Here is a 23,488-nt window from a genome sequence, read left to right as displayed (position 1 = left end):
CAGCATAAACCGGCTATAATTAATTTTGTTGGATGGTTGACATGTTGGTGAGAAAACCGGCTGGAGGAGGTCATGCTGGACCACAGGAGGAAGCCCCCACTTGGTTCCTACCACTTCTCTTTGTCCTGTCATTGTTCCTGATGCCAGAAACCTGATCCTCTCCTCTAGGAAATAATAACCCCTCAGAATCAGCCCGTCTCAGCAGCTTCGTTTTATGCCCACGTCTCCTTCTCCAGCAGCTCCTCCTGAGTATTAAAAACCTGCCAAAGTTTTGCTTTCACCCCTGAAATAACAGCAAAGGGATGTTTCTTTTTTTAATTATTATTATTTCAGTCCACGCTAAGCTGGTTGATTTATTTCCTGGACTTCTTATTCCTCGTCTGTTTTTGGCCCTGTTGTGAGGTAGACTCGTAATTGGTCCGCTGTAAAGTAAAAGAAGGGTTTCATGGGCCAGACTGGTGAGTGACGGAGCCTCAGCAGCAGATGCATGACACGTTCATTTTGAAAACCAACTCCTTTTGGCCTGTTTGACTTGCTCTAGACTGGAAAGCAGGCGACCCGGAGAGTTTAGCTGTCAGCTTCCACCTGCCGTCACCTATTAACACGTGTTAATTGGGCTTTATGCAGCCCGCTCAGACGAAGCTGTCGATCTGACTCGAGGAGGTTTGTGAAAGCGAGCTCTATCTGTGCTGCGCCAAGCTGGAAACGAAGAGGAAAAAATCCGGACGCCTTCAAATTAGCTTCTTAAGACAGCAATTAATTTCTAATTGAAAGATCTATTAAACCACAAGGCTCTAACTTAAACTTAGGCAACTTTATTTGTCATTTTGTATGCACAAAGTGCGTACAGAACGAAATTTCGTTTGCATACAGCTTTAAAAATCACAGTAAATTGCAGTAAATTTCAGGATAAAGATGCAGCAGCGATTTGTGTAAACAATTGAATGTAAACGATGCAGGGGAATTAGACAAGTGTGCGATTCACAGTGAGTATTATTTAAAACCGTGCAATATACGAATGTGGTACAGAGTCCATTTTGTGGCTTCACTCTGATGGCATATGTGCAAATGTGTAAATGTGCAGATAACACAGAAAATCTTTAGGTTCTGCAGAAACGAGAGATGATCAAAGGATATCAGCTCCACAATAACACCTGCTGAGATGTTTAGCCTCTAAATATATCATTAATGTCTAATAATCTCATCTTTACAACACATTATTCCTTTCAGAGAACAATTAAATATTGTTTTTAGCATTTTTATCATGACCCCAGAAAAGATTTGGAGGCAAATCTGTACCCAGCAGGACCTCCTCTGGATAAGCGACCTCCTAAAATAAGCGGGAAAAAACCCAGAAGAAGGGATCCAGAAACGGTCTAAGATTCAGAGAATAACGTTTGTCGTTTTTAGGAACGGATGATTCAGACCTGTCCGGCGAAAAAAACTGACGCAACAGTGAAGGATTAGAAAAGAGAGGAGGTGATGCGGAGGTCAGGAAGCGATAGAGGAGAGGGGGAAAGATCTGCTAGTGTCACATGTCTGAGTCATGTTGTCACGCTGCTGGGACGGCTGCGGCGTGTTTGTGTGTGTGTGACGGGTCAGGACCGGAGACATCACCGTACGGCGGGAAAACCCGATTAAAAAGAGGGGCCAGAAAGGCAGAGATGACGGGGGAGAAAAAAAAAAGACAAAATAAGTCAACAGATGAATGAATCGGACAGAAGATGCCGGGAGGAGGCTGAAAGCAAACGGCAGCGGAGGACACCGAGCCAGAGCCCCGGACGTGTGAAAAGCGCCGACGCGGCGCGTGAAAGAGTGCAGTCAGGTGAAAGTGATACGGAGAGTCAAAAAAAACGGGACGTACAGGGTGGTCCGTCTCCTCGGGAGGCTGACACTTCTCTTCATCCGTGTGACCGGTCGCAGGAGGGGGGGGGGGATGAATAGAGGGACGAAAGGAGGAGACGATGGGGGGGGAGGAGGAGGAAGAGGGCGAAGGGACGAAGAGCAGCAGACGGACATCTAAATGCTCGCCTGCCGCTCTTTTGGGCACGCAGGATGGGAAGCGCAGCGGAGCTCAAACGTTTGACCCTTTTCCGTTTTGTTGACTGGAAACAAACAAACACACAAATACGGTGTCCTGCAAAACTATTCACACCCTTTATACTTTTTTTTTTTTTTTTACTTTCTGTCACGTTACAAACGCAAACTTGAACCAGAATTTTATCAACTAGACATTTTTTTCAAACTGAGAGCTACTTCTTTGGTGTTGTGTCACACAAAGGGCTACCAGTGCTGACCTTTGTTCTAGAAGAGTCAGCGTTCACCTTAACTTTACGTAAAATAAACACATTTTTCATGCTTTTTTATAGATGTTGTCAATTTTAAATCTATATAAATGCAAATGTGAATAAAATCAGGATGTAATATGTAGTAATATAGTAATATCTTTTTTGTCATGAAACGTATATTACTATAAAATTTGTTCTCTGCTTTTAACCCATCACCCTTGGGGAGCAGTGGGCTGCCATGTGCGGCACCTGGGGAGCAATCTGGGGTTAAGGGTCTTGCTCAAGGACCCAGAGTGCAGGCGCTGGGGATTGAACCGGGTACTTGCATCCTTCTCTGAGTGCAAGCGCGCTGCTCTAACTACCAGGCCAACACTCCCCATACACTGAGACGCAGCTCGGTAGGCAATTTGGGGTTAAGTGCCTTGCCCAGGGGCACATCGACATCTGGCAAGAGGAAGCTGGAATCGAACCTACAACCTTCTGATTGCCAGACAACTACTCAACCCATCAAGCCACAGTCGCCCTTGTGCAACAGAATAAAATATAGTTTTAGATGCAGCTCATTGGTGGGTCCTCGGGGGGGCTACTTGGTGCCCGTGGGCCCTGAACTAGACCGAGAGTTCAGGTTAGCGGTCCGTTCACGTCCTGCAGGGCAATCCGTCTGGAGCTCAGGGTCCCGGGAGCTTTCACTGCGTGCAGCTGAGGTTGTGGAAGCAGAGAGCTGCAGCATTCGTCCGAGCTGCAGGCGCTGCAGGCTTCTCAGATCCACACAGATCAGACAGACTCTGGAAGATCCGGCTGCCTGTGAGCGGTCTCTCCTTCTTTTATCGCTGCTTCTCGCCTGTCGCATTACGCTGAAGTGAAAGGAAGATTACAGACGGTTCAGAACAAAAATAAAACCACGTTTTTACATTCATGTCCCACTCAGCACACTGCAAAAACAGAACTAAAATTAAGTCAAATTTTCTTGAATTTAGTGTCTTTGTCCTTGATTTAAGCAGGTAAATAACACGAGCTGCCAATGTAATGAGTATTTTGACCCCTAAAATAGGATAATTAGATATACTCCACTTGAAATAAGATGATGGAGATGAATTGTTCCTATTTTAAGTGCAGAAATCTTATTCCATTGGCAAATCATCTTATTTGCGTGCTCAATCAAGGACAAATACACTAAGTTTAAGAAAATTTGACTTTTTGTTTAGGTTTTGCAGTGCTGTTTGTAGAATCCCCTTTTCTAGCAATCGTTGCCTCTAACAGATCGAAGGTTTTGCACCTTCTTCTTTGCATTAGATGTGGATCTGGACTTTGACTAGGCCGTTTGGAAAGAGGCCCCCCCACGCTCAGGTCTCTCTGTAACCTCTGTGTGTTTAGCTCCATCCAGCTTCCAGTCAGCTTTGGTCTACTAGCCTGTTAAAGAAACAGCCTCCCCACAGCATCATGCTGCCACCACCGTGGGGTCATACTTAAGGCTCTTTAGTCATTAATAGCCGGACTGGAAGAAGTTCAGGGGAAAAAAAGAACAAGAAGAAATTGGATGACTGTGACCTCAACACTCGGTCGCCTATTTTGCTCCTGAACAGCGTGACGCCCCAACCACGGAAATGTTCAGACTCAGTATGAGTTTAACATCACCCAGAAATGTACGAGTGAACCCAGAGACTTGTTTTCTGTCATTGAGTTATGACTTTTTTTTCTTTGTCACTTTTTCAGATTTGTGGCGTTGACTTCTAACGTAGTCCTTCACTGCAAAAATGGATCTAAAAATAGGTAAAATGTTCTTAAAGTTAGTGTATTATCCTTGATTTGAGCAGGTAAATGATATTATCTGCCAATGGAATGAGTATTTTGACCCCTAAAATAAGATAATTAGACATCCTGCACTTAAAATAAGATGATGGAGATGAGTTGTTCCTATCTTAAGTGCATAAATCTTATTCCATTGGCAAATTCATCTTTTTTACCTGCTCAAATCAAGGACAAATACACTAATTTTAAAGAATATTTTACTTATTTCTAGTTCCGGTTTTGCAGTGTTCCTGTAGATTCTCCCACCTGAGCTGTCGATCTCTGCAGCTCCCCCACAGTCACTATGGCCCCCCCGGCTGCTTCTCTGTTTAAAAGATGTTGAAATTCTTCTTCTGCTGCACAGCCATGCACTAGTTTCTCTTTGTCACATAAAACCCCGGTAAAATAAGTAGGAGCTCATCACTGTAGCGACAGATTTGTACTTTTGCCTCCTCTTTTCTCCCCTGCGTGCCTCAAACGGGGGTCGTCTTCCCTCAGCGGGCTGAGACCGACACAAAAGGACAAACACAGATAACGCGGCAACAACAACAACAGCGGCCTCCGCTCCAAATCTGCGCATCGGTATCTGTGGATTTATGACCGCAGGCTTGTGTCGGGGAGAGCTGACGTGTTTTCATGTCCTCGCTCTCAACTTCCTGTCCCGTCTGTGGCCGGTCCTTATCGCCGTGACAGCGGGTCAGGCCGTGGCCGCCGCGGCAGCACCCGATCCGACCGGGGTCTCCTCTTCCTCCCCGTGGCGGTCAGGCCGCGGTCAGGAACCGGGTCGGCCGTTTTTCAGGAGCGAGCCGCTCTTACAGGAGGATAGAAAGGCGCGCATCATCAGAACGCCCGACGGCTCCCACAGATCCGCTGACATGCCAGCATGCGGTGACCGCGTTGTGACCGGGCCGGGTCATTGTTCTGCCTTATCAGGCCCGACCCCGCCGTCAGCCCCCCCCTCAGATACGGCCCGCCTCCACGCCCCTTCCTGCCAGCGGTCATCTGGTGGTCGGAGCGAAGCGCCGGAGCCTTCAAAGCTCCTCTCACCTCTTAATCTGCTTCCTGTTTGGGCTTCAGTCGCCGAGGCGGAGGGTGTCGGAGCGGCTCCGGTGCCCATGAGCAAATTAGATTCCTCGCAGCCGCCCCGTGTTTGTTTTGAAGGGACGCCTGGAGCCGCGGGGGCGTTTGAAGTGTCGCTAACTTTTTACACGTGAGAATTTATTGGAGCAGCTTTGAATTTTAGCGCTTTTTGTCCCAAGGTGTTTGGTTTATGAGGCCTTTGAATGCACAAAAAAACACTCCAAGGTAGCGACGTTAACTCAGTAAAATGTTTAAAATGTCTCTTTTGGGTACATTTTTATTTATTTACTAAATAACACAATAATTAGCCACCCTACCAGTTGTTATAAATTAAATTTAGCTAAAGAATGATTTAAATCTGGAAGTTGGTGACAATTTTTCATTTATAATTTGTGTCTTCTGTTATTTCCCAGGGAACCACTTCCCTGAGCCACTCCTCAAAATAGGAAATATAAGAGAACATGCCATATAAGAACACAAAGTTGCCCAACTCTACATTTAGAGCAATAGTTAATTAAGTTTAAAACAACTGGGTCCCTTTTTGTTATTTAGTAACTCCAGTTTGGGAACTTCAGTTCTACTTAAATAATATATTAAGTTATTGAACCAAACGCATCAAAAACTGTTTGAATTGTTTAGTTTTCCTAAACATTTTAGACCTTTAAGTCATATAATAAACATTTAATCATATCTTTGTTAGATAAATCACCTAGGTGTTAACCCGACTAATGATGCATTTAAAGAGAAACTTTGGCTTAGTTCTGAATTAAATCCAGTTAGAGTTGAACAAATGCACTTGCAAAATATTATTCTTTTTATAATTGTAAAATAAAAACTTTTGCTGTTCAAAAAGATTCATGGAAGCGTTCCCCGAACACAGATCTCTCATAAACGCTGACAGCAGAGACGAGTCACATTGTTTGCTGCTAAATGTTTCCAATATTTAGCTAAAACAAATAGTTTTTGCACAGATTAATTACTCTCCTGCTTTTTAAGAACTCATCAAAATTAGATTTATGGCTTTCAACAGATTAACGCATTTACCAATATTCTGTTTTTCAAACAAAATGTGAAGTTACTACTGTGTCAATACATGTTTGTTTATTGTATTAAGTTATTAATGTAGTGAATAAATGTTTTTTTACTTTGTTCTGGACATTTTAGGCTTAGCTGCTTTTCTTTCTTAGACATTTATTAAAATGTGGCTCCATCTAATAAAATGATCTTATCTATGTAACTATGAAACATGTTAACAAAGACTGATATAATATCAGTGAAATATATTGTTTTAATAAACAAAGGTTATTGGTTCAACATCTTGATTCTTGCTTTCAAAATTAAGTCATTTGACATTTCTTTACTTTTTTTGTGCATATTAATTACTTTTGTTTTATTGAAAACATTTATACTCTCATTTATAAATAGAATATTTTAGTCCAGGAAAAAAATATATATAGTTGTCATTTTGGACAAAATTAATCTCCGATTTAACTTAATTATTGATGTTTCATTGATAAAACCATAAAGACAAGTTCTACATTTCAAGAAATAAACAGCAGAGAAGCTTGATGCCTTGTGAAAAATACACTTTTAAATCTTTTTCGTCCACTATTCAGTGGAAGAAATGCTAAAGATTTAGAGAAATATGTTGGAGATTGAGAGTCTAATCTAGTGGCTGAAAGTTAAACCCGTCCCTGAAAAGTTGACGAACTCGAGCTGAACCCCCGGTCAGCATTTATCCTGCGACTCTCAGAAAGTGGCCGTGTTTTACAGCGGCGGCCTGAGTGGAGCGCAGAGCGCGGCTGGAAAGCTGCTGTTTTTCCAGCCCTGTTTGTTTTGGACTATTCCGTCTTTATTTGCTTTATCAGCGCAGCTCCCAGCGGGCCGCGCTCGTTTATCGTCTCGCCCCTCATCCTCCTCCGTAACATCTAGTTACCCTCCGCCTGACCTCCGTCTCTCCTGCACTTTCTCCAATATTTCCACTATCGTTCTTTCTGAGGCTTCTCTCGTTCTTCCCTTTCCCTCCGTCTCCGTCGCTCTCTCCGCCTGTGCAGTGTCTGGCTGACAAGCGAGACCCCTGGTTGAACCACCGCCACTGCTTTTTTTTTTCCGTACGCTTGATCCTTTTTAGCCCGTCCCGTTTAAAGCAGGTACCAGAACTTATTCATCGCCGCTGAGGACAGGAGGCGGGGTGTAATGAGGGACAGAGCGGTTGTTACCAATTAAGGACAATTAACATTCGATGCAAGAACCAAAGGTAAAATATGAATGAATGGGATCCAGATCAGGGGCAGGTTCTGTTATCCACCTGGGGGTAAAAACACACTAACCACAGTCTGATTTGGGAAAGATCCCAGGATGTTTTAAAGAGAAAGAGGCCCGCAGCATCACTTGTCCGCCGCCGTGCCCAACACACATTAATCCTGTTTCACGTCTGGCTGAACTGGAGTCTACGTCGCTTTAAAGCTCCAATCTTTGCCTCATCTGACCAAAGCACACAGTTTGAGGTAAAGTCCTCCATGTTTCCATTCCTTCATGTTGGGGGATAGAAAATGTTTTAATGCGTGAAACATGACGTCTGATGATGGTTATGGAGACCTGGTGACTCTAAGGTCTCCTCACTGACCGTGGCAGTGAGATAAAGCCCGGTCGTCTTCCAGCTTTAAGTTAATTGTACTTTTCATTAAGTGTCTTAAAGTATTCCTCTGACTGTACATAAGGCGATTAAATTTAGGCGATTATTTTCTTGCTGCCATTTTCTGGTTTCCTATGAAGATTTAAAACAGGGGTCTTCATCGGTGCTCTGCCACACGAAGGGCTACCTGCACTGACCTTGAAACTATAAGAGTCCAAGCTCACCTCAACTTTACGTGATATAAATATGTCTTTAATGCGTTTGTCATTTTTAAATCTATGTAAATGCAAGTATGGTTAAAGAGGAAGAGCGACTGAATAAAATAAGATTTTAGATGCAGCTCACTGCAGGGTTGCACCCCTGATTTAACGTGTTTGGCTTACTTGAAATACATGTTTTCCTGTCTTTCCCATTTTGAAAAAAATAGCCAATAGACGTCATCAGGTCGATGTCTTAGAGTCCCTGCCTGTAGATTAAAACGCTATAAGAACTCATTTGTTCCGCTTTCCATTAAAGCAACAAATAGCATTAAGCAGTAAATTGTGGAATAGGCAACAGTATTCAACATTTAAACTGACACATGCTCTTTCTTTCTTTTTTTTTCTTTTTTGTATTCATTATCTCTTAAAACAGTTTTTTATTTTTAAAGAATGGTTTTTATACATCTTTATTTATTATCATCATTATTATTTTTTTCTCTTCCTTCAAATTTCTATTGTGAATATAATGTAACATGCTCCTTTATGTATCTATTTATTGTCTTATAATGTAATTTTTATAGAAGTGTTTTATGTGTGAATGCAGTGTGACGCATAGTTTGGACTATGTAGCAGCCAGAGTCTGTAACCCAAATCAATTTCCTTTGGGACATAAAATCTATCTATCTATCTATCGATCTATCTATCTATCTATCTATCTAGCTTCTATCTATCTATCTATTCTTATCATTATCTATCTATCTATCTATCTATTATCTATCTAGCTATCTATCTATCTATCTATCTATCTCTATCTATCTATCTATCTATCTATCTATCTATCTATCTATCTATCTATCTATCTATCTATCTTCTATCTATCTATCTCATCGATCTATCTATCTATCTATCTATCTATCTATCTATCTATCTATCTATCTATCTATCTATCTATCTATCTATCTATCTATCTAGAGAAAAAATAAGACTTTCTGCTGTCGATCAGAACCTCTGAAGCCCTTAAGTTGCTTCTAATGTGTTAAAACTGAAATTATTCCCACGTTTGTTAAAGGTGGAGGGAGAACAAAGCTGTCAGGGCAGAAAACAGATTTAATCTTTATTTAATTTTGCTTTTGTTTGTTAATTCAATCTCAGAAGGGGGAAAAAAACGTCTTTTTATTGATTTACCTGCCCTAAGTTGGCCTCTGAAGTGTTGGTGAGCCCCTGTCCCCCAGCTGACCTCTGACCTCTCTGTGAGCACAGATCTGCTCGCCTCAGTCGGGTCGACCTCGTGTGTTCAGAGCGCTGCGCAGATGACGAGCCGGCGAGCCTCGCTGGATTAATAAAGCTCAGCTGGTGCGCTGAAGGCGCACGGCAGCGGAGGGGCCGCGCTGTGTTGTGGTCACTGGCAGCGGTCGCTGGAACCGAGGCGGCAGGCAGACGTACAGAGATAAGACGCTTTTTGGTTTTAATTTAACTCCTGGCCCCGCCGTCAGAACGCAGAATCAGTTCCCCGCTGCGGAGCGATAAACATCCAGGCATTACCTCATTCCAGTCATAGCTGGCGATCGGCGCGATATGGCTCCAAGCTCGTAAAGCGTCTTTCATCTGCAACCGCGGAGACGTTCAAACAGAGATCTCCCCGAATGGCAACATCAATAGGAAGTGGGGACAGTGGGACGTGTTTGTTTAAGCCGGAGAAGCAGTAGCTGCCCGAGTGTCGCCTGATAACCTCCCAGGGTGACCGTTGACCTGCCCACTCCGGGGTTAAGTGTGAAGCCTCTTCCTGCGGCGCGTCCGTCACATTCTGCTGGAGATGAGACGGATCAGGCCGGGGGCCTTTAACGCTGCGGGGGAACGTCTCCTGTTCGTACTCCGTGGCTCTGAAATAGGGCTGGACGATATAGAAAAAAAGCTTATCGATTTAAAAAAAAAAAAAATGTATATGATCGATATCGATAACTATTGAAAATATTTAAAACCATATTTTATGTGCAGCTCTGCGTGGACATGTTATGATATTGCTAAATTACAGCATGTCCATCACTATGAAGCATGTTACTGCATGCGTGATGTCCTTATGCCGCTTTTTCATTTTATCACAACGAAGGGAGCCCAGTTTAGCTGCTGTACCTGCTTCGTTTTGGAAGAACTTCCAGAAGATTCCTATGAAGACGATGCGGTGTCGCGCGGCGCTGCTGCGGATGTGAGCGGCTTACGTGATGAAACAAGTTGGTTACGTTACCAGACTTTGTTTTTACCGGTTCCTTGCAAGTTTTAAATCACTGTGGTTTATTTCTGTCAGACTGGCGAACTAGTAAAACCCCGTTTTGGGAGCGTTTCCTTCGCCGCTCCTTGCTGCGACATATTCACGTTGTGGTTTGAGAGGGCGGCGCTTTGTGCCTGGGTCCGCGATTACGATTGGTCGAGAGGAAGTAGTGACTGTAGCATCAACTAATATGATAGGCTGAAAGGAAGGAAGGAAATCTGTTTATATTGAAGTTTTATCGACCCTTTTTTTTTCCTATGGCGCCACACGTCTATCGATCGATATATATATATATATATATATATATATATATATATATATATATATATATATATATATATATATATATATATATATATATCCCTACCCTGAAACCAGCAAACCGCTTTGGTTTTGTATCCAGTAGAAGCTCATGTGTCGGCGGTGTTGACGTAAACTAAAAGGTGAACGCTGGCAGGGTGTTTTTTGGTTTTCTGGGGAAACCTTGACCCGGTGTCGCTTTTAATCAAAAGCCTTTTGTGCACGCACTGCCTTCAAACTGCATTTTAGTGCAAGTAATTTGGTAAAATCAGATATGTCCAATAAATAGTGTTTTTCACCCTATAGACATAGATTTCACACTGCAAAAACAAAAGTAAAAATAAATTGAATTTTCTTAAAATGAGTATATTTGTCCTTGATTCGAGCATGCAAATAAGATGATTTGCCAATGGAATACGATTTTTGCACTTAAAATGGGAACAACTCATCTCCCTCATCTTATTTCAAGTGCAGGAAATCTAATTATCTTATTTTAGGGATCAAAATACTCGTTCCATTGGCAAATCATCTTATTTACCTGCACAAATCAAGGACAAATACAGTAAGTTCAAGAAAATGTGACTTATTTTTAGTTCCGTTTTTGCAGTGCATGGTTCTTGCGCAATCCTGAAAAGACTGAATTATCAGAGAATGAACAAAGCCGGTTCCACTATAATCTAGTGTTTCAGTTTTTTAGTTGGTGTTTTTCTGAAATATATCTTAATCAATGCAGTTGAATGACCTTTACTCTGGATATTTTTATTTATTAGCATGCTCTGTTTTTGTTTTACACATAAAAATCTTGTCTTAATTAACAGACTGAATCTGCGCTCATTCATAACTCAGAAGGGTGAGCTCACTATTTGGTCTCTAGTTGGCTTTTAATTCAGGTTTTACTGGGCTTGCGGTTCTTAAACGGGGTCTGGTTAACATGCGAAACGTACCCCTAAAACTTTATTTTGCAAACAGGACAAACCGTGCTTTAAAGAAACTGGGTTTAGTTTAAGTCCAAGCGTTAAAGATCTTAAAATAGGCCAAAAATCGTGAAGCCAGTCTCAGCCCTGTGTGCCGTTTATTTATTTTCAAACTGCAAACATTTAACTGGAACTGCTTTAAAGCATGACATAAGCTAAATGATCAACAAGTTGTAACAAAACGGAGCTGTCCACAGGAAAATGACTTTACTGTAAGAGTGTAGCTGTATGTGGTCAGATTTTCTTTTATCACTGAAAAAATGGAACTAAAAGTAAGTCAAATTTACCCCTAAATTAAGATAATTATATATGCTGCACTTGAAATAAGAAGATGGAGATGAGTTGTTCCTATTTTTAGTGCATAACTCTTATTCAATTGGCAGTTCATCTTATTTACTTACTCAAATCACGGACAAATACGCTAATTTCCAGATTTATTTTACCTTTAGTTGTCTTTTTGCCTTGTATAGAAACATCTTATATGCACATTTCTGCCGTTTAACTATTACACTGCAAAAATGGAACTAAAAGTAAGTAAAATTTTCTTGAAATTAGTGTCTTTTTCCTTGATTTGAGCAGCTAAATAAGACTATTTGCCAATTGAATAAGAGTTTTGCACTTAAAATAAGAACATTTCATCTCCATCTTCTTATTTCAAGTGCAGCATATCTAATTATCTCATCTTAGGGGTAAAAATACTCATCCCATTGGCAAATAGTCTTATATAGCTACTCAAAGCAAGGGAAAATATACTAATTTTAAGAAAACTTTACTTACTTTTAGTTCCCTTTTTGCAGTTTAAAGCAGCTTTTTTTTTTTTTCAACATTGTGAACCCCGGTTGGAGGAGCATATTGATGCCGTCTTTCAGAAACTCTGGTTGATACAAACTCTGTGTGTTGTCTGCAGAACTTCATTAGTGAATGATTCATGCAGAACATGTAACACGGATAGAAAACTGTTATTTTCCAGCATATACGCTGCAACTTTTCCTTTAATATAGTAAAAAATAACGCCAGCGATGGTCCTTAGCGTGGTTGTTGCTTAGTCTGTCCTTAAAGGGGGAAACAGGCCAAAGAGAAACAAAGATCTACATCTGCTCTTCTTAGCTGAAGGATGGCCGACAGCCGCTGTTGTCTTGGTGATAAAGTTTTCCGTCCTCGTTCTGAGTTGAATTCCTGAAGGACAGACGGGACGCAAACCACCCGCGTGACGGACAAACGCCAATCAGCTCCGCTTTCAGCCCGGACGTCTCCTTGGCTTCTTAATCTGCCAGACGAAGGCCGGGATGACAGGTGTCAGCCTGGTCTGTGTGTGCTGACGGTGACCTCTGACCTCCAAAGTAACGTCTGAGATAAAGCTGAGGAGACGGCTGACGACAGACAGGTGGTTAGGAGTGGAGACGGTTCCAACCACTTTTACTGCTTTCGCTAAAACTTTGAACTCACTAGAGGGAGCCCCGCCCACTCATTTAAGATAGTGCCTAAAGGAGTCACCCAATGGGTAAACAATAACTAGTAAAACACTTTGCCTTATATTTAGATTTATTCAGTGTGGTTTTGTGCAAAAAAAACTTGGGCAAACCTGTGGTGCATCCAAGCAACCTTTAGTTTGCTTTCCTAATTTCATTAGATCCACAATTCACCTCCTTTGGTCCTCACAAAGTTCCTGAGACCGTCCCATTGGTCCGAGTGTCGGCGAATAAACGAGACCTAATGAGAAGCTAAAGGCTGTTAGCATTCCTGGCTTCCATCCGCAATCAATCCAAAAGTTGTGTAAACAAATGTATTAAAAGTTGTTTGTTGTCATTCCATCCTGGGAAAAGAGGCTGAAAGCCATCAGTACATATAACCTAAACAGGGTAGGAGACCCTAATTACAAAGATCCTTTCTTCTTACAGAGTCACTCTTCGTCATAAATCACAGATTATTAGGATACTTTTTAGGTCTAGGTGTTCATAATGTCGTAACGTTGCCTCATCATTCAGTAACAAAGACACGATCAAAAGATGGACAACCGTAAATCTTAAAGATGTGCCATGGTCCCTTTTGACCGAAATCTAAAAACCAAATTCATCAATTAGGTTTGTAGTTTTTCCAGGTCTGGATAAGAATAAAATCTGTTTTTCCAGACATGCTGTACCTCACTGAGATAAACTACAAACAAGTCTAATAATTTTATAAAGCTAGTCTATAATATATTCAACAATGATTCGAGGGAAGGAAATGTAAAACACAAAAGATGTGAACAACATGCAGAAGCTTTAGAAGAGACCGAAATGTCCAAATACAAAATAATTAAAAACTCTGTATAAAAAGATGATTATAGATAAATGTCAGACTTAATGGTCATTATTACTGTTATTACTACCACGTATCGCTTTGTTATATTACAGTACATCCATCATATTATTGTCTATAGGATGATGGTCACAGGGAATCTATTTATGGGATGCATTTTATTTAGTCAGCTCGATGTTTTGGATCACAAATTTAGTTTGACATTAAGTATGTTTTATATAAATAAGAAGTGATGGGAATAAAGTTGCAGGAGAAGAGGTTCTGGCCGCTCCTTTGAGCGATCTAATTAAAGTTCAGAGGAAATCGATTGTAAACAGTGTTTCTGTTCCTTAGCTTTGGTTTTATGTTCTGTGATCAGCTAGAGCTGGATGATATAGAACAAAAACATATCGATAAAGTAGAATAGAAATAGATCATATTGATCGATATCAATAATTATCAACAAATTCTAAACATTTATTTTAGTTGCAGCTCTGACCATTTATGATGATAGTAATCTATTTTTAACACAGAACATACAAACACTGAATTCAAACTCAAACCCTTTATTCAACCAACTTTTTACCAAAACTACAATTTTTAAAAAAAGAAAAAAAACGTGTTCTCTGAACTCTTTGAAGGGGGCGGAGCTTGTTGACCGAGCATTCCTGGGTCTGCATTGTGGTTGGTTGGGAGGATGTAATGATGTAATATTAACCTTTATGATTGAATGTAAAAGGAAGGAAAACATTTATTCTATTGAACTTTTTATTGACCCTTTTTTTTTCTATCATCTACATACGTCTATCGATCGATAAATATTGTTTTTTAATTATCGTCGGTATACCCCGATCTGTTACTGTCCGTTACGTTCAATAAAGGTTATGGATGTATGACATCACTTCCTGTCCTGGTCTAAAAGTTGAGCTCTCCCTTCCTTAACGTTGTTTCCTGTGTTCCTTCCTTTTTTTTATCACTCTCTCCTTATACCCTTTCATTCTGGGTATGCTTTCCTACTCTTTAAGTCCGTCCATACGTGCTTCCTTCCTTATCTCCTTCATTGCTTTCATCTTCCTTCCTTTCCTTTCTCGCACCTTGCCTTCCTTTTTCCTTTCTTCCTCACCTTTCTTTTAGCATCGCTCCTTCCTTGTGCCCTTCCTTTCTTATCCCTATCATTGCTTTCACCTTCCTTCTCTTTTTTTCCCCTGCATTCTTCCTTCCTTCCTCGTACCCTCCCTATTTTCCGATGTCCTTCATTGTTTTTCTTTCATGTGCCTGTCCTTTATGTCCTTCCTTTTTCACTTTCCTCCTTGTGTCCTTCCCTCCTTCCCTACTGCCTTAAATATCTCCATCCTCCTTCCTCACTTTCTTTCTTTTCCTTTATTCTCTTCAGACTCAGAATCAGAATCAGACATACTTTTGTTACATGCTCCAGATATAAACACATTTATTTATTTATATATATATATATATATATATATATATTTATATTTACTTCTGTTTACTTTCTTTCCTAAAGAGACGCTCCCTGAAGTCCCAGGACTTTAGACATTTAGTCTTTTCTTCATTCTTTGCTTCTTTTCTCCCTTTCTTGCCTTTAATTCCTTCCTTGTGTCCTTCCTTACCTGTGTCCTTCCTCTGTTGTTACGTTTTCTATAAACGAAGACTGCCTTGTGTAGAAATATCTTCCTTTAGTTCATAGATCTTTTTTTTTTTATTTGATTTCGCTTTAAAATGCGAGAAATCAACTATGAGCCCTGGGAATGTGACTCTTGTAAAGTCTTGGACTCTTTTAACATTAAAAAAAAGTGTAGAAACCCTCCGTTAACACTTTTCTAGTGGAGTTTTCTGGACGCAGACAGACATCGGAGTTGATTGATTGATGAGCTGGAGGACGGCTGCGGTCTGGAGGCAGACAGTCCAGATGGACGGGTGCCAAACTGGCTGCTGTTCTTGATAAAAGTCCAGTCCACTTTCGCTGCTTTTAGTCTCCTCTGACCTCTGGCATGTCAAACGCTCGAGGAGATTGACAGCTGGGAGAGGCAACGGGTGGGGTGGGGGGGGGGGGGGGAAACCAGAGGTGGCTCGTTGAGCATTATAACGGGGACAGGGGAAGTTTATTGGTTGCAATTTCTAGTCCTTTTAAAGGTGACAGATTTTGGGTTTGTACCGTATAAACACTGTTATTCTGGGAACACCTCAAATGGTCCCCACAGTGAATGTGACGTCTCTAAAAAGTGAAAGTGGGGCTTTAAAAACCTGAAAAAGAGCAAGATGTGAGCTGACCGAGAAGGTAAATATAGGTGATATTGGTAAGAAAGTAAAAGCGGTCCTCCAGGAGGTAAAAGGAGGAGGACAAATGAGGGTGAGCAAGAGAACATGGTGATGGAGAGTAATAATAGGAGTGATAGAGTAGAAACAAGAGCGATGGAGGGGAGGAGGAGGAATGGGAGAAAACAAGAAAAGTGAGGGTAACACATCAGTTTGTTTTTGTGCTCGTCCCTCCTGGAAGAATCAGAGGAAGCAATAATCTGTGTGTGTGTGTGTGTGTGTGTGTGTGTGTGTGTGTGTGTGTGTGTGTGTGTGTGTGTGTGTGTGAGGAGTCAGGAACGATAGCGCAGGGGGGAGGTCACGGCGATGTGAGAGAGGGGGAGCGAGACGGAGAGAAAAGTTCAGCGAGAGGTGAAGAAAGGGACCTGCCGTTTTCTCTGAGCGTGTGCGCTGCGGGTGAATCCAGGGTCAGGTGTGTGTGTGTGGGAGTGTTTGCCAGCAGGACCTGCTGGATCGCCCGCCTGCACCTCGCTTTTTTTTTTTTATTTTTTTTTTTATTTTTTCTCGGAAAAGCCCACGCAGTCCCTTCGTTTTCTTTTCTTTTTTTTCCCATTTCCCGCAGTCCCGTCTGCATTGTCTCGTCCTCCATACTGTCCTACAGTCTTTGACTCGGCCTCTGGGAGTTTGAAGTCACACCAGTTTGACTTCATCCCACCCGGTTTACTTTTACGTTCTTTAAACACCAGTTTTTTTGCCTTCACCGCTTTAACGTGTTAAACATGGACGTGACTGAATTAGCTGCGTTCAATTAAAGTGTTTTTGTTTCTGTTGAAATGTGTCTCTGTGGAATTTGTTCGTTTCCAGCAACTCGGCTTAAAGTGGATTTTACTCTTATATAACCGCGTATGAATCAGTATCTCTGTCGCTTGGATTGAATCAGGACTAAATTAATCTGGATTTGAAGTGAACTGTGTGTAAACATGTTTGGGTCTGGAGCTGGATTGAACGGTTCCTCGTTAGAAATGAAGCCAAATCTCCGTTCATCAGGTTAAACTGGCTTGTATTGGAAACATGTTGAGATAACAGGTTGATTGCATGGGATTAAAGTTTAATGACTAAAGTTCATTGAAGTGATTTAAAGATGCTTTGGATGAATCATTCTATATGTAATCAGATTTTAACATGTTATCATGTTAGACATTTTAATATGTATGGATTCAATATGCATTATGCTTTGAATTTGAAGTGAAACTCAGATTGTTTTGATCTGAACTGGAAGTTTTTCTTTTTTACATTTATTTATTCAGGTATTCTCATTGAGGTCCAAGATCTAATTTTCCAGAGAGGCCGGTTTGACAAATCAAAACAACAATAAACATGTTTTACAAACACAGTAACAATATATGAAATTAAAATGTGACTCTGTTAAATAACCTAATAAAATATAAGTTAAGAGTAATACAAATATTTCTCTTTATGTCTTGAAATTTAAAATTGTGGCAAAGCGGAGACTGGATTGCAATCATGTTTGGATCCAAATCTGTCTGTATATTGGATTAAACTGTATTAGGGTTGAATTGCACTAAATACAATCTCATTTGAATCAGGATCTGAGTGGATTTGAAAGTATTTGACTGAATTGTATTATTGATTGATTTGATGGACTAATTTGGGTTATTTGGGTCGTACAATGTATTTGGGTTGAATCCAGTCAGCCTGCACTGCACTGGGTTGGACTGGAAGTCTATTGACTTGGACTGCATTGGTTTGGATTGAACAGGATTCTAACCTTATGGACCCAGGATATTTTTTTTTTTTACATATATCTAAACATGAGTACAGTTAAATTTTTTTCAACATAGTTTTGAAAAATTAGCATTCATTGAACGCTCCGATATTTAAAAGGGCGAATAATTGTAAAAACTTCTGGAATATGTTAAGTGTTTGAGTCAAATAGTCATATTATGGATATATGAGAGACTTACGTTTGGTGTTGTGGGGTTTACTGCATATATCTACAGTGAGTCAGAGCTGTAATACTGTCATTTAATAATAAACATCAGTTCATCTTACGCTAGCTGTCACTTAATGATGTCTATAAATTATTCATTTTCTGTCTACCTTTGCTGCTGCAGACCATATTGAGTTTCCCGTTTCTGCTGCATGTTTTATGGATCATTAGTAACCTGTCGGCACTGGTCCAGCGGGCACGATCGGCGGCTACAAGTCAGACACGAAAGATGAAACGATTGTTGTTCCAGAGTTTTAGGCGGCGATACATTTTTTAGATAAAATGGAAATATTGTAGACCTCAGCCGTCCGGCTTATCAAGCCGTGGTTCTGTGTCGGTCCTCTTTCCGTGTCCGAGCGTTAACCCGCCGTGTCGTTTCAGGGCTGCTTCCTGTAAAGCAGCAACTGCAGGATGTCTTTTATCTGTCCTCCCTTTGCCTCCTGTAAATCTCAAAAACCCATCAGTAATGGTCAGGGTCAGCTGGTGTGCTTTTAGAAGTATTACTCCGATAAACTGCGTTTCCAAACTTATTGCCCACAGTGATAACGACCGTTTCAATTAGCTGCATGCTTAATTACATTAGAAATACAGTTTAACATAAAATTAACCTGAAGTGGATGGATTTCTAGCCTATAAAGTGCAACAAAGATTTATTACCAAACCACAATCACTCATCGGCTGCCACTGGTAAAAAAAAGCCTCAAATTTCTATTTATTTATATTAAACGTCTTTATGCTTCAGACAGCAACTGAGCTCTGTGGGTCGTACACTGTGGATTGTTGTAATGCTGTTTATATGCAAACTAGAATCACTAAATGTGCTAAACAAACTGCTCTACAGGTGTTTCTTGATTCATTACTATACTATTACTATAAGTATTAATGTTGGTTTGACATGCATTTTGGAAAAAGGTCATGACAGAAAATCAGATTGACAACTGTCTATAGGCACTCCACACCAAATTAATGCAACATAAATACTGCCGAGTCTTCAGATCTCCAGATTTTCCAGTATACGTCTTGAATTTAAATTAGTTACTTCTTCAATTTGTACAGTTGATGTGACCTGAATTCGCTTGTTCCACGTGTTGTTGATCTGTGTAAGAAATTACGTTGGTTTTTTTTATTAACCAGTTCCAAGCCTACAAGGCCCATGATGCATTGCAGTAAACAGCCCTGTTGGAAAGCATTTATCTCTAAACATTTTGCCTTTTCCTCCCAAGAAAACTGGTTCATTGTTTTAAGGAAATTGAAAACAGCACATAATTAACTTTGACAGTTATATTTAAATTAAATATAAGTTGCTTCTAAGTAACGTTTTACATAAACCATGTAGGTCCTAAATGTAAAGATGGTCTTAAAAACTCTTAAGTCATTGAAACTTACAGAAACTCTGTGCAAGAACAGCTGATTTTTCATTTAAAACAATGACAAAAAAATAAAATAAAATAACATCACAGAGGATTTCAGGCCCACTTGCTTATTTTTAATCAATAGGATACAACATTACTCTCTCTGGCAATAAAGCTGCTTTGGTAGGGATATGGCAAGCCCAACGGCCATATAATAAACCACTAACGGCAATCATTTGTATATTTATTCTATGTCGATGATACCAGGCTTTATTTTCACCATTTTGCCTTCTCGATACCTGATGGTTCACTAAATCAAATTTAGAACAGCACAATGTTAATAGAAAATGCCTTTGCGGTAAAATTTGGGAAAATCAGGATGATATGGAATAAAATATTATTTTCCAATGTCATGTTGTTCACCGCACTCTAAGCTTTAGCGATACTGCCGCTGAACTGTGGAAGCCCATCTAACTGGCCCAACGTATTACTGGCATGCAAAGTGTGAATTCATATTATTTGAAAATATAACAACCCCCAAAACTATATATTGCCTGAAAGCAGTTATTTGTGATTGCAACACTTCACCTTTAATTTCTGGGATGATGATTGTAAATCTGTATTTTCTGTAGTCACGCACCTCCAGACAAAGCGAACACCGTTAGCGTCTCAACAAGCACTAATGTTTAAAAGTTGTCTCAATGGGCAAGTGGTTTAAATTTTGTATCATCAGTGCAAATAAATGTTTTAGTTTATTTCAAGATGAGGCCAAATTAATACTTTTCAGTTTGTACTATTTTTATTGAGAGGGAGATACCTGTTACTTACATTTGTTTCTCCTTGGTGTATCGTTACACCCCTGCTAAACCCCCCACCCCTACTATATTGCTTTTTAAAACCAGAGTAAAAATCCCAAATTCTATGTAAATGCTTTCAGGATGTCTTATTTGTTTGTTTTAGTTTACTATTCATCAGAAGTATCTATTTTGTATGTTGATTTCTTTTTGGTAGGAGCTCTATGGTAAAGTCTCGGGTCAGGAGTCATTGTTTCTAAAATTTGAGAGTCCTACACAGATGAAGTCAAATTAACTGAATTTAAATATTTCTAAAGGTTTACAGTTATTCATGATAAAAGTTATTAACTAAAGTAAAAAGACAATAATTGTAGTTAATAAACAACTGTTGGAGTGTTGGGAATCAGCCAAAGTTCTCCACATCTGGACAGGTGTGCAGCTGTAAACTGTTTTTGAAGAGAAGCCTAACATCATTTTAACATCACACTAATCAGACTTTTAAGTTCAAAGGGTCAGAATAAAATGCATCTGAAAGACCATTAAAATAAAATAAAGTGGCAGTTTGATCTGCATATCTGTGATTCAGAAATAAATAAACGAAAATGAAATCCTTCATCGTTGTGAAGCTGCGTGCACACAAGCAGATGATATCAAAACCAGAACCTGCTTGCTCAGCTTCCTGTATCTAATTAACACTGATATTTTTTTCTTTTTTTTTTTAATTTTTTTTGTCTTCCTCCCTGTTGCCCCGCATGTACCTGTGTCTGAGTGCACACGCAGCGTGCCTGTTTGTACTTGTTTATACGAGAGGATTAGCGGGTCAAACCTCGGCCACAAAGGGGTGAACTTGAGGACAGGGAGCGGGGAACGCGGCAGTGGGAGGACCGAGGAAGGAGATGAAAACAGATAGGAGATAGTGGGAGTTGGACGAAGGTGGGAAGAAAACAAGCAAAAAGGGGAGAAAGTACAAAACAGGCATTCGTCTTCCCTGTGATGGCTGATTGAGCTGGAAAAAATATTCAAGAAACTTCCTGTTATAGTGGAAAAACTTGGGCAGTAGCCATAACCTCTTTACTTAGACTTACAGGGGTTAAAAAAACAAACTTACCTTTAAGAAAACTAACATATGCAAGTTTTACACAGCAAATATTCCCGATAGGTGCATTACTAGTGAGGTCTTTGACCCTTTACTGTTTTACCTTACTTTAAAGTTAGGGTTTAAATCATCAAACGCATTTTATCATACAATAACTTGAGTAAACAGTTTGAGGTTTTTTTAATGATTTAATTTTTTAAGGGAGAAAAGATTTCCAAACAAACCGGTGGTACTCTTTTTTTTTTTTAAAAAACTTATTGCACCCTAAACCATAAACAACAGATTATTCCAACCTTGACAGCAACAACTGCAGGTCAAACTGTCGTGATCATCAGTAATTTAACCCAATTTTCTTTGCAACATTGTTCTAATTCACCAACAGTGGAGGTGGGGGTCGGACATAAATATAGTGTTTAGACTCCTGCCATAGCATTTCAATCACATTTCGGCTTAGACATGGACTAGGCCATAACAAAAACTTTACTTTGTGTTTTTTTTGTTGCTGTTTTTTGTGTGTTATTCTGATTCTGACTTGCTTGTGGGTCAATGGGTCATTTCCATTCATGATTTTTTAGTTGAGACCAGAATTTATTGTTCAGTCAGTTATGGCAACTCGTTCAAATCTTAAAGCAGCCTCGAGCCATCACACCACCACATCCATGTTTGATTCGTAGCTTTTTGCTTCACTCTGTGTAGCAGTTAGCATCAGTCTGGGTAGCAGTGCCAGTTGGCCCGAGTCTGAGAGGCTGTTAGCTTGAGCCTGTGTAGCTGTTAGCTTGAGCCTGTGTAGTTGTTAGCTTGAGTCTGAGAGGCTGTTAGCTTGAGCCTGTGTAGCTGTTAGCTTGAGCCTGTGTAGTTGTTAGCTTGAGTCTGAGAGGCTGTTAGCTCGAGCCTGTGTAGCTGTTAGCTTGAGCCTGTGTAGTTGTTAGCTTGAGCCTGTATAGCTGTTAGCTTAAGCCTGTGTAGCTGTTAGCTCGAGTCTGTGTAGCTGTTAGCTTTAGTCTGGGTAGCTTGAGCCTAGGTAGCTGTTAGCTTGAGCCTGTGTAGCTGTTAGCTCGAGTCTGAGAGGCTGTTAGCTCGAGCCTGTGTAGCTGTTAGCTTGAGTCTGAGAGGCTGTTAGCTCGAGCCTGTGTAGCTGTTAGCTTGAGCCTGTGTAGCTGTTAGCTCGAGTCTGAGAGGCTGTTAGCTCGAGCCTGTGTAGCTGTTAGCTTGAGCCTGTGTAGATGTTAGCTTGAGCCTGTATAGCTGTTAGCTTGAGTCTGTGTAGCTGTTAGCTTGAGTCTGTGTAGCTGTTAGCTTGAGTCTGTGTAGCTGTTAGCTTGAGTCTGTGTAGCTGTTAGCTCGAGTCTGTGTAGCTGTTAGCTTTAGTCTGGGTAGCTTGAGCCAAGGTAGCTGTTAGCTTGAGCCTGGGTAGCGTTAGCCCGAGTCCGGGTAGCCGTTAGCTCGAGTCCAAGAAGCTATTAGCTTGAATTTGAGAACCTGTCTCTGAGAGGTTGTTAATTTGAGACCTGCATGTGAATTTATCTGTGATTCTTCAAATTGAAATCACACTGACAGCTGTCAGCTGTAAATAAAATACTGATTTATACTGACTTATATTTCCTCTGTACTACCCCCTTTAAAACAGTTTAAAGGAAATTGAGAAAGCTAAATATTGGCATTTCTTTTCCACACCAGCCTTGTATTCCACTCTTGTGCTCTGATGAGGCTCCTCTGCTGCCAAGCCCTCATCTGCTCTTTCCCCCTCGTCCTATCAGTCCTACCCTCCCTTTCCTTTACCTCGCCCCCCCCCCCCCCCCCCCGCCCTCTTTGTTGCGTTTGCTGTTCGGTGTCTGTTTCCATCGCTGCTCTCTCATTTGTCCCCTCCATCTTCCCCACATGTGGTTTTGCTCTCCATCTCTCTGTGCTCCACCTCCTTTTCTCTCATCCCTCGCTCACATATGGTTTCTCTCTCTGGATCTGTGTGTGTTTGGTGTTATGTGGAGTTCACTGGGGCTCCCTGCTCACACACAGACCGAGGTGGCTTACGGGTTAGCCTGCCGGGGCCTATTTCTGCATGTGTGTTTTACGGAGGGTTCAGCAGGGCAGCAGCTGGTTATGCAACACTTTGAATAGTGGGTCATTTAGAAGAAGATGACCCTGTTCCTCATAGCCTC

General features: G+C 40.8%; 1 protein-coding gene across 6 annotated transcripts in view; it reads left to right on the top strand.

Moving 5' to 3' along the window:
* exoc6b (exocyst complex component 6B) overlaps positions 1–23,488 on the top strand; it is a 139,903-nt gene that overhangs the window by 109,089 nt on the left and 7,326 nt on the right. The window lies entirely within an intron of this gene.

This window comes from Fundulus heteroclitus, chromosome 14 (genome assembly GCF_011125445.2).
Source record: "Fundulus heteroclitus isolate FHET01 chromosome 14, MU-UCD_Fhet_4.1, whole genome shotgun sequence".
Classification (NCBI taxonomy): Eukaryota; Metazoa; Chordata; class Actinopteri; order Cyprinodontiformes; family Fundulidae; genus Fundulus; species Fundulus heteroclitus.
This window is presented reverse-complemented; position numbering and strand designations above follow the sequence as displayed.